The following is a 10,248-nucleotide window of genomic DNA, read 5'->3' as shown; positions in this document are numbered from 1 at the left end:
TGCCCTTTATCCGTTGTTCGCAGATAATGTGAGAAAAGGGGAAGCTGTCTTCCGCATGAGTGTTAATTTCTGAATCAGCACTGGTTTGTGGACAGAAGTTTACGCGCCTCAAGGAAATTTGTTATATTCGAACTGAGAACACGTTCAAGAATTCTGCAGCAAACTGGTGTGAAGAATATTGGCCTGTAATTTTGCAGGTATGTTCTTTTACCATTCTTATATACTGGAGTCAACTGCACTTTTTATGAGTCGCTTGGAACTTTACAATGGGCGGAAGATACGTGATAAATGCAAAGTAATTAGCCAGAGCCATGGAGTACTCTCTGTAAAACCGAACTGGAATTCCATCCAGACGAGGTGAGTTATCTGTTTTCAACTATTTCATTTGCTTCTCTATATGAGGAATGCCTATGTCCTTCCTATAGAAGTCTGTTTGACAGTGAAATGACAGTTTGTCTGTGTGATCTTCCTGTGTGAATGATCTTTTAAAAGAGAAATTTAAAAGTTCAGCTTTTCTTGCTGCCTTCTACTGCCTTCTACGCCAAATCAGGTTTGTTGATGGGTGGCTGAATAGCAGGCTTCAACCATCTTGGCGACTTTATATAGGACCAGAATTTCCTTGTGTTCTCAGCAACGCCCTTTGATAAATTATGACTGTGGAAATTGTTGTGCGCTTTGAACATAAATTCTTTTACAGACGCAGGAATTTCTACAAACTTACGTATGTCATAATTTGTGTGTAATTCAGCCACCTTGGATTTTTTAATGTCCCTCCATTTTAAACTAAGGGCAAGTGGGCCGATGGCTTCTAAACTTAGCGCATGACCTGGCAATCATACAGGTTGTTCCAGTGAGCTGTGATACCAGAGGGATGGAGAAGTACCCCTTTTAAATATAGGGCAAGTGGGCTAGGTCCTCCATCTTGGATTTTATATTTAGTATGAGTACCTTAGTTCAGCCATCTTGGGTTTTGCCGGCAGAGTAGTAGTGGAAGGGATGGGACAGACATCTGGCAACTGTGAAATTAATTCAACAGGAATCTGGCAACAATTCATGCTGCCCTAGTACTGTTATTTCCCCTCTACCCGTGGGGCAAAATGCACTCAGCGAGACCCCACATGCAAATAATTTGCTGGTCGCTCTCCCAAGTTAGACCCATACACTGGAAGCGACCATCACGTAACCTGACCGTGTGCAAATCTCACTTCAAACAACTTAGCGCACAAGTGCAACATAAACTCAGATTGCAAGAAATTAATGAAAGTAACATGTTAAACATAATGAAGGGAGGGAAGATGAAATCGTCAATGCGCTGTTGCGAAAAATGACTGTTTCACTCTGCCACAGTGTGGACGCTTGGAGGAACCTAATGCTTTGGGTGCACTGATGATCCATTCTCAGTTTGTGGAAGGCAAGATCAGTAATGTTGACATTTGACAAAATAGGAAAATGCGTTTGTGCATTTTAACAGAAAAATATGATATTTAAAACAGAAATATTTCTATTTAGGAATTATTACTAAAGAAGGCATTCGTCAGTGTTTATTTAGTGCAACAATGTTCAAAATGCTTTCCACCAACTTCTATGCACATTCATTTACCATCTTCGTGAATTTCTTGTATTCCGAAGTACTTCTGCATCTCGTGGCGACTGGGGTGCTAACCCAGCGGGACATAGGTAACATTAACCAGAGAAATTTGCGTCTCCTCTCTCTCCCCAACCATCGGCTAAGTAGACTGTTATTTAAAGCAAACAAAAAAGTTCAAAATGGTTCAAATGGCTCTAAGCACTTTGGGACTTAATATCTGAGGTCATCAGTCCCCTAGACTTAGAACTACTTAAACCTAACTAACCTAAGGACATTACACACATTCATGCCCGAGGCAGGATTCGAACCTGCGACCGTAGCAGCCGCGTGGTTCCGGACTGAAGCGCCTAGAACCGCTAGGCCACAGCGGCCGGCCACAAAACAAGTAAGGGCGTTCTTTCTTAATAATTTCTAAATAGAAAAGTAATTTATAATTTTAAAAAAAGTCTTAAAATAAATGTGTTTTCTTGGCTATAACGTTGAAAAGATATTTTCAGGCTTATCCATCAACGTAAAACGAATTTCGTTTCTTAACTTAAGCATGACTAGCACATTAGCGCCACAAAGACTTTTTACTGATATCATCCAATGTGCGCAATATACCAAAGAACTCTAAAGACAAAAAGTTTTCAGTCTTGAGAGTTCTACTAATCTTGTACCATATTCTCAAGTGAAGTAACGTTTTTTTAGTTAGTTTCATCCGTTTTCTTCAGATGCGAGTCAATATTAATATGCCCGTTATTAGCAACTTATTGCCCACAACTGTTCCACCAGAACTCGACCGAACGGAGCTAAGTCTACATTGCGAATGCCGTGACATAAGCCAGTTTTCATTTTGTTAGTTGTGCAGCTCACAGATAATGCGTCATTAAGTAACCGGAGAGCGTTCTGCCAGTGGATCTTACAGGGGCTGTTTCATTTCATGAAGCAAAGTGACTTTTTTTCGAAGTGTGTGAAATGTGACGCAGCGAGCAGCACACATTCCGTGGCGACATGGTTGGCAGCGCACGTGTTGTTCGCGTTCTCTACACAGACACATATTACTACACTGGCAAAGACGCAGCTTTTACTAAAGCCTGACATTTTGTGAGGTAACACAGCAGCGTCAGGAAGTCTGTTATGGTAATAATACAAGTTTGTGAAGCGAAACGGCATTGTAAGCTTCACGAGGTGTCCTAAAGTAGTTCCGCAGTTAGCAAATATTTGGGTACTATTTCTGTTTCCAACACATACAGTATAGAATCGTGTTACCAGAATAGCATGACGTTACATTCATACACGTTTAAAGCAGATGGTAGCTTTCGTAAGAGCACTCAAATGAACAAAGATACTTGTTACCAACGACAATTGGCACGTTCTACTTACAGGAGCAATTTTATATCGAGCATACTATTTGAAGAAAACCCAAAGCTGATAAAAACTGGTTAAGAACAAATTGTTGAGCTACTTCTGTTAATTCTAGAGTATAAAACCCCATAACATGTACAGAACTATTTAAATAGTGCCGGTATTTCGGATAAGAGAAAATGTAATGCAATTATCTAAGTTCATGTACAGAATAAGAGCAAAAATATGTAAAACGTTTCTAGTTATGCTTGCATTGAGACTGTTCCTTTACATGTACACTACTGGCAATTAAAACTACTACACCAAGAAGAAATGCAGATGATAAACGAGTATTCATTGGACAAATATATTATACTAGAACTGACATGTGATTACATTTCCACGCAATTTTGGTGCATAGACCCTGAGAAATCAGTACGCAGAACAACCACCTCTGGCCGTAATAACGGCCTTGATACGCCTGGGCATTGAGTCAAACAGACCTTGGATGGCGTGTACAGGTACAGCTGCCCGTGCAGCTTCAACACGATACAACAGTTCATCAAGAGTAGTGAGTGGCGTATTGTGACGAGCCAGTTGCTCGGACACCATTGACCAGACGTTTTCAATTGGTGAGAGATCTGCAGCATGTGCTGGCCAGGGCAGCAGTCGAACATTTTCTGTATCCAGAAAGGCCCGTACAGGACCTGCTACATGCGGTTGTGCATTATGCTCCTGAAATGTAGGGTTTCGCAGAGATCGAATGAAGGGTAGAGCCACGGGTCGTAACGCATCTGAAATGTAAAGTCCACTGTTCAAAGTGCCGTCAATGCGAACAAGAGGTGACCGAAACGTGTAACCAGTGGCACCCCATACCATCACGCCGGGTGATACGCCAGTATGGCGATGACGAATACACGCTTCCAATGTGCCTTCACCGCGATGTCGCCAAACACGGATGCGACCATCATAATGCTGTAAACAGAACCTGTATTCGTCCGAAAAAATGACGTTTTGCCATTCGTGCATCCAGGTTCGTCGTTGAGTACACCATCGCAGGCGCTGTCTGTGATGCAGCGTCAAGGGTAACCGCAGCCATGGTCTCCGAGCTAATAGTCCATGCTGCTGGAAACGTCGTCGAACTGTTCGTGCAGATGGTTGTTGTCTTGCAAACGTCCCCATCTGTTGACTCAGAAATCGAGACGTGGCTGCACGATCCGTTACAGCCATGCGGATAAGATGCCTCCCATCTAGACTGCTGGTGATACGAGGCCGTTGGTATCCAGCACGGCGTTCCGTATTACCCTCCTGAACCCACCGATTCTATATTCTGCTAAAAGTCATTGGATCTCGACCAACGCGAGCAGCAATGTCACGATACGATAAACCGCAATCGTGATACGCTACAATCCGACCTTTATCAAAGTCGGAAACGTGATGGTACGCATTTCTCCTCCTTACACGAGGCATCACAACAACGTTTCACCAGGCAACGCCGGTCAACTGCTGTTTGTGTATGAGAAATCGGTTGGAAACTATCCTGATGTCAGCAAGTTGTAGGTGTCGCCACCGGCGCCAACCTTGTGTGAATGCTCTAAAAAGCTTATCATTTGCATATCACAGCATCTTCTTCCTGTCGGTTATATTTCGCGTCTGTAGCACGTCATCTTCGTGGTGTAGCAATTTTAATGGCCAGTAGTGTATCTTCCATCTGCTCTAAGAAAAATTACAGCCAAAGACGACGCATGTATTGACTATTATGTAAAAACTCTACAGGTAATGTAGTTGTATCGGTTTATTCTCATTCTTACGTCTGTTTTATCGGTAAATAAACAGATGTTTACACGTCGCCATATTTCGATCCTAAAGTGACACCAGTGATACTGTATACGGTATTGGTAGTCTAGTAACGTATGGCTGTGGTTCTCTCGCATGCGACCGCTTCTCGCTGCCTGGGAGCTTTTGTGACGTCACTGCTGCCTGACCTCGCCTACAGCCGCTGAGGTGGCTGCCCCAGCGCTCGCTTTGTAGCCGCTAAAACCTGATGTAGGAGGCTGCCTTCCGCAAGTTACCGGTACTGAAGAATCTACGTATCGATGTTGTAACGGATTTCATCAGTTGACGCAGAACCTGGTGGGACTGCGTAATATTTTTTTCAGTTAAAAATGAAATTGAAAAGACTCACGCATTTGTTTAAATAATTCATAATAATACGATTGCTAGACGACAAAAAACTGAAAAGAGTCTCTAATTCGACAATGTATTGAACACTAGAACAATGACACATCGAAAGTGAGAGAGTGAAGACTTTTGGGAACAAGAAAACTAAAACTAGTTAACTGTTCTGCGTAAAATACCCCCATCTCAAAACAGTGTGTCTAACCTGGACTGGTACCTGTAATCTTGCCTACTGTGGACATGACTCACGGTTCGCCCACACCTATTTACTTCTGCCAGTAGACCTCTCCTTTCAAAACAGCGAACACTGCGCTGCGTACTGAAACACGTTGTGGAATTATTCCACGTACACTTAAGGGGGTCAACCAAAAAAAATTTTGCTCTATAAATACTTGAAAGTTAGATCAGATTTCAAATTGGTCATTCATGTTTCTCAGTTTTTTAAAAACAGTTTTTCCTTTTGTAACTTAAACTGGGTTAGAATTGTTTTATCTTTGGTGCATTCAGTTGCTTTCAAAATTGATAACAGTTGCCTTATTAAGTGGTAGTTTTCTAAAAGACTGTGTTTGGTAGTCAGTCATTCTTACGTGGAATCTTCTAAGGAACTATTCGCTTGGGATGTCTTGCTGAAACGACATTCACACCCAAGTAACGATAGCCTCACCGATATTTGCGTTCCTCTTCTCTCCAAAGAGTTTTATACACGAGTGACCTGTTGGTCGAAATCGCCTACTCCTTGTCGGCAAGCATCAGGTGCCAACCACGTCGTGACTGGGTCTGAAAAGTGCGTGATCAAATGATTGTGACGAGTGGATTAAAACCCTGAGTATGCTGCAAGACTTGGGATGGGCGGGAACAGACTATGACAGCGTCGTTTGCTAACAGCTGAAGTTACTCTGTTCTCATCTCGCACATAGTATAACAATGGATTTTGAGACTTCTCGATCTTTATTTTAGTATTTGCTTTGTTTCCGTGACTCACTTCAAACGTTTCACGTGGACTAGGTGTCATCCTACAAGTAGTCTTCTACGAGTGATACCAAGTATCTGAAAGCAAAGCAGTCATTTAGCTTTCACATAAATCGGCGAAGAAACAGTCTTCGTTGACCTTAAATAAAAACATAAATAGATGAAAATCGTTATACAATAAAACATGATTAAACAATGAAAAAGTTAGATCTGTCAATGGAGAAAAATAGTTTGGATTTGATTTGGCACTAACAAGGGATGCATTCACTCAAATGGTCATCGATTTTACCCGTCTTCCATACGGTTGTAGTACACACTGAGATGAAAAAAATGCTGTCTAATACGATGCATTTCTCAAACATTGCATACAAATCGAGGAGCAAAGTTTTACGAGCCTGTTGAATATGATACGGTATCGCAACTCGTCGAGGACCGACGTCAGCGCAGCCTTATACGGCGATAAATCAGAAATATGCCCGTACCGCGTTCGAGTCTAGATTTTTTTGTCGTCTACCACCAAACACCTGTGTTGTTAACACAAATCACGTTTCTGCGCAACGGAACAATAACGACAGTCATAGTCGTATATTCAAGGGAAGGCATAATCAGTACGTAACAAGGATTCTTGATGAAATGTTCACGAGTCTATGGCACTGAAATCGTACTAGGCTACACCTGCTTCAGATAAAGTACACTATGTTTGTCTTAATTTTAGAGCATCAATAGAAAGCACTGTGTCCCCTATTCGTGTAATGGGGTGGGGTTGCCTGGTTTCATAAGTTCAGTATTACAGTTATCTCATTTTGATATCAGGTCACTCTTTCGTTGCTCTAGGCAGCAAAGGACAGTTTACTGTCTTTACAAAACTGAGGCGTTACCAAGACTTTCATTGCGACTGAAAGTCAATGCGATGGATGAAACATCATACAAATTTTTAGAGAAAGATTAGGAAAAAAACTGACGAATGCGAGTACCACTTGCCCCCTAAACGTTCCGTACAAATTTAATGATGTATGTAAATAACAATAATAATAATAATGTCATGTGGCTTAATGGCCTGGTAAAAGTCTTTCTGTGGGGCTCCACTTTGTTGACGTGCGTGTCCCTTACCTACCCCAGTTATCCAACCAGTGGAAGGGAACCTACAGCTTAACGTGGCGTCCGGACCACGTGTTGTTTCCGGCGACTCCTCACATTGTCGAGAGATGAAGACTAGGTAAAGACGAAGAGCGGAAAATCCGTCGTCCGACAGAATTTAGATCCCGTACTCTTTTGCTTTCTAGCCACGCGCTTTGCCTGTAAACCACCAGACCCAACATGTGTGTAGACACTTCATCTATAGATTCTGATTAGTGAGCTCGCGAGTATCAAAATATGTGACATATACGTCCGTGTCTTTTGATTGCCGGACTTATAAGCTAAAATTTTTTATACCCTCAAGGGACCGTAAACCTTAGAATGTGAAATCAAATGCAGCTTGATGTCTCTACCGGTTCCTGAGAAAAAAGAGTCTTAACAGCCTGACAGACAGACATATGGACGGACAACGGAGTTATCCTTTAAGGGTTTCGTTTTTACCGATAGAGGTACAGAACCCTGAATGAAAATGATGAGATTTGAATGATGTACATTGTCAGATAAAAAATATCCAGAAGACTACTACATGACATTAATACTGAATGTGTGCACCCTTCACCCTTATGACGGCTTGAACTCTGGGGACACTTTCAGTGAGATGTGTGGGGATGTCTGTGGACGAATGGCAGCCCATTCTTCCGTAAGAACCGAAACCAGAGATGGTACTGTTGCTGGACGCTGGGGTTTGAAGCGAAGTCAACATTCTAACTCAATCCGAAGATTTTCCTTTGGTTTCAGGTCAGGATTCTGGGCAGGACAGTCCACTTCATGAATGTTACTGTCCACAAACCAGTGCCTCACAGATGCTGTTTCATGACAGGGCATATCGTCATGCAAATCCAATAATCATCTTTGAACAGTTCCTCTACTGTAAACAGTATATAATGCTGCAAAATGTATTCATAACCTTCCACATTTAGCGTTTTCTTAAGTGCAATAAGTGGACCACACCCAGATTAATTTATTTTTATTTTACATGTCTAGTTCTTCAGGACCTAAAGGAGGAACAAAGCTTCATAGTCATGAAACATGTCAGTACATGAAATTACAACAGAAAAGTAATAACATATAAAATAAAATGTTTATAAATCGTAACATCAAATTACAAGTTTATGTAACCATCGTCAAAAATATGACAAGAATCATCTTAATTTTTCAAGAAACTCTTAGACAGAATAAAAGAAGTGACCCGTGGGAGACTCTTCAGGTTAGATTTGAAAGCGAGTGGGTTACTGGCAAGAGTTTTGAATTCTTGTAGTAGCTCACTGAAAATGGATGTAGCAGAACACATACACACACTCTCTACCTCTTCTCCCAAACAGGCCATGAAGGCCCAACGGTACCGAGCGGCCGCTGTGTCATCCTCAGCCCACAGGCGTCAATGGATGCAGATATGGAGGGGCATATGATCAGCACACCGCTCTCCCGGCCGTATGTCAGTTTCAGAGACCGGAGCCGCTACTTCTCAATCAAGTAGATCCTCAGTTTGCCTCACAATGGCTGAGTGCACCCCGCCTGCCAACAGCGCTCGGCAGACCGGATGGTCACCCATCCAAGTGCTAGCCCAGCCCGACAGCGCTTAACTTCGGTGATCTGACGGGAACCGGTGTTACCACTGCAGCAAGGCCGCTGGCAGCAGAACGCTAAACACTTAATTATAAAAAATATTCCCATACTGTAACGCCACCTTCTCCGTACGTCACTCTTGGCATTACACATGGTAACAGGTAACATTCTACAGGCACCTATCGGCTTGCCACTGGATATAGGGTGACTCATCAAATTACTAATTTCAAGTCACCCAGTGACTAGTGTGGCGTCGCTCTTTAGACCGCCTCAGTCGTTGTTTATCACTGTGTGGCTTATGACGAGCTGCTCGGCCACTGCATCCCATTCTTGTTAACTCTCTGCGCACAGTCATTGTGCTAGCTGGACTAGTGTTAGTTTTTTGGGACTCACGAGAGACTGCTTCCATAGATTTCATGAGATTTTTTACAGCCACCCTTCGCAATGCTCGACGAGCCCCATTCCGTCAGTAAATGAGGCCTGGCTCGCTTTGGTTTAGCTGTAGTTGTTTCTTCCCGTTGCCACTTAACGATCACATCACCAGCAGGTGACTTGGGTAGTTGTGGACGTCTTCAAATGTCCCTGACGTATTAATTATTCAGGGGACATCCAAAGACTTGTTCGCGTTCCAAGTTGCTGAGCTGTCCTGACGGACCCATTCTGCTATTTATTACTGCTACTTTACTGACAACACGATGCTCCCCGACCCCTTTACACTGACGACTCCACATCTCGTGATCTCTACTGGTCAATTCCGAATTACATAGAGGTGTCTGGATACTTTTGATTTGGTAGTGCATATTTAAACCTGTATCTGACGCTAGCGCCGCTGCTCAACGGCTCGTTTGGTATTCAACAGGCCCATAAAACTTCAGTAATTATTTAAAGAAGACACACATATCTTTCAACAAGAATACAAAAAATATTAAACTTATAGCTCTCATTCATATGACCAAAACTATTATTTAACACGACTAAATTTCATTTCTTTAAGACTGTTATTTGTTAACGTTTCACTAACACCAAAATTTGTCTGGCTTTCTTTGACATGGAGAAGCAACACGAACAATTACTGTTAAGATTGTTGCAGTTAAACAATTATGTTACTTTACTTTCAGAAATGCTATTGAAAACTTATCCTCATGGTCACGCAAAGCGGTGGCCCATTCTGCTATTTATTACTGCTACTTTACTGACAACACGATGCTCCCCGACCCCTTTACACTGACGACTCCACATCTCGTGATCTCTACTGGTCAATTCCGAATTACATAGAGGAATCTGGATACTTTTGATCTCGTAGTGCATATTTAAACCTGTATCTGACGCTAGCGCCGCTGCTCAACGGCTCGTGTGGTATTCAACAGGCCCATAAGACTTCGAACCTCGAATTCCTGGAAACGTTTGAGAAGCCTATCGCACTACAGTAGCATTTATCACAGGTAAGCATGTATACCACTGTGTGAGAAACGAGCAAAATCGGT

The 10,248-nt window shown here is 42.4% G+C and overlaps 1 pseudogene; it reads right to left on the bottom strand.

Annotated features, from left to right (window-relative positions):
- Positions 1-8,714: 8,714 nt before the first annotated feature.
- LOC124799449 lies at positions 8,715-8,832 on the bottom strand (annotated as a pseudogene).
- Between the last annotated feature and the right edge of the window lie 1,416 nt (positions 8,833-10,248).

This window comes from Schistocerca piceifrons, chromosome 5, assembly GCF_021461385.2.
Source record: "Schistocerca piceifrons isolate TAMUIC-IGC-003096 chromosome 5, iqSchPice1.1, whole genome shotgun sequence".
Taxonomy (NCBI): domain Eukaryota; kingdom Metazoa; phylum Arthropoda; class Insecta; order Orthoptera; family Acrididae; genus Schistocerca; species Schistocerca piceifrons.
The sequence above is the reverse complement of the archived record's forward strand: the minus strand, read 5'-3'. Positions and strand labels throughout refer to the sequence as shown.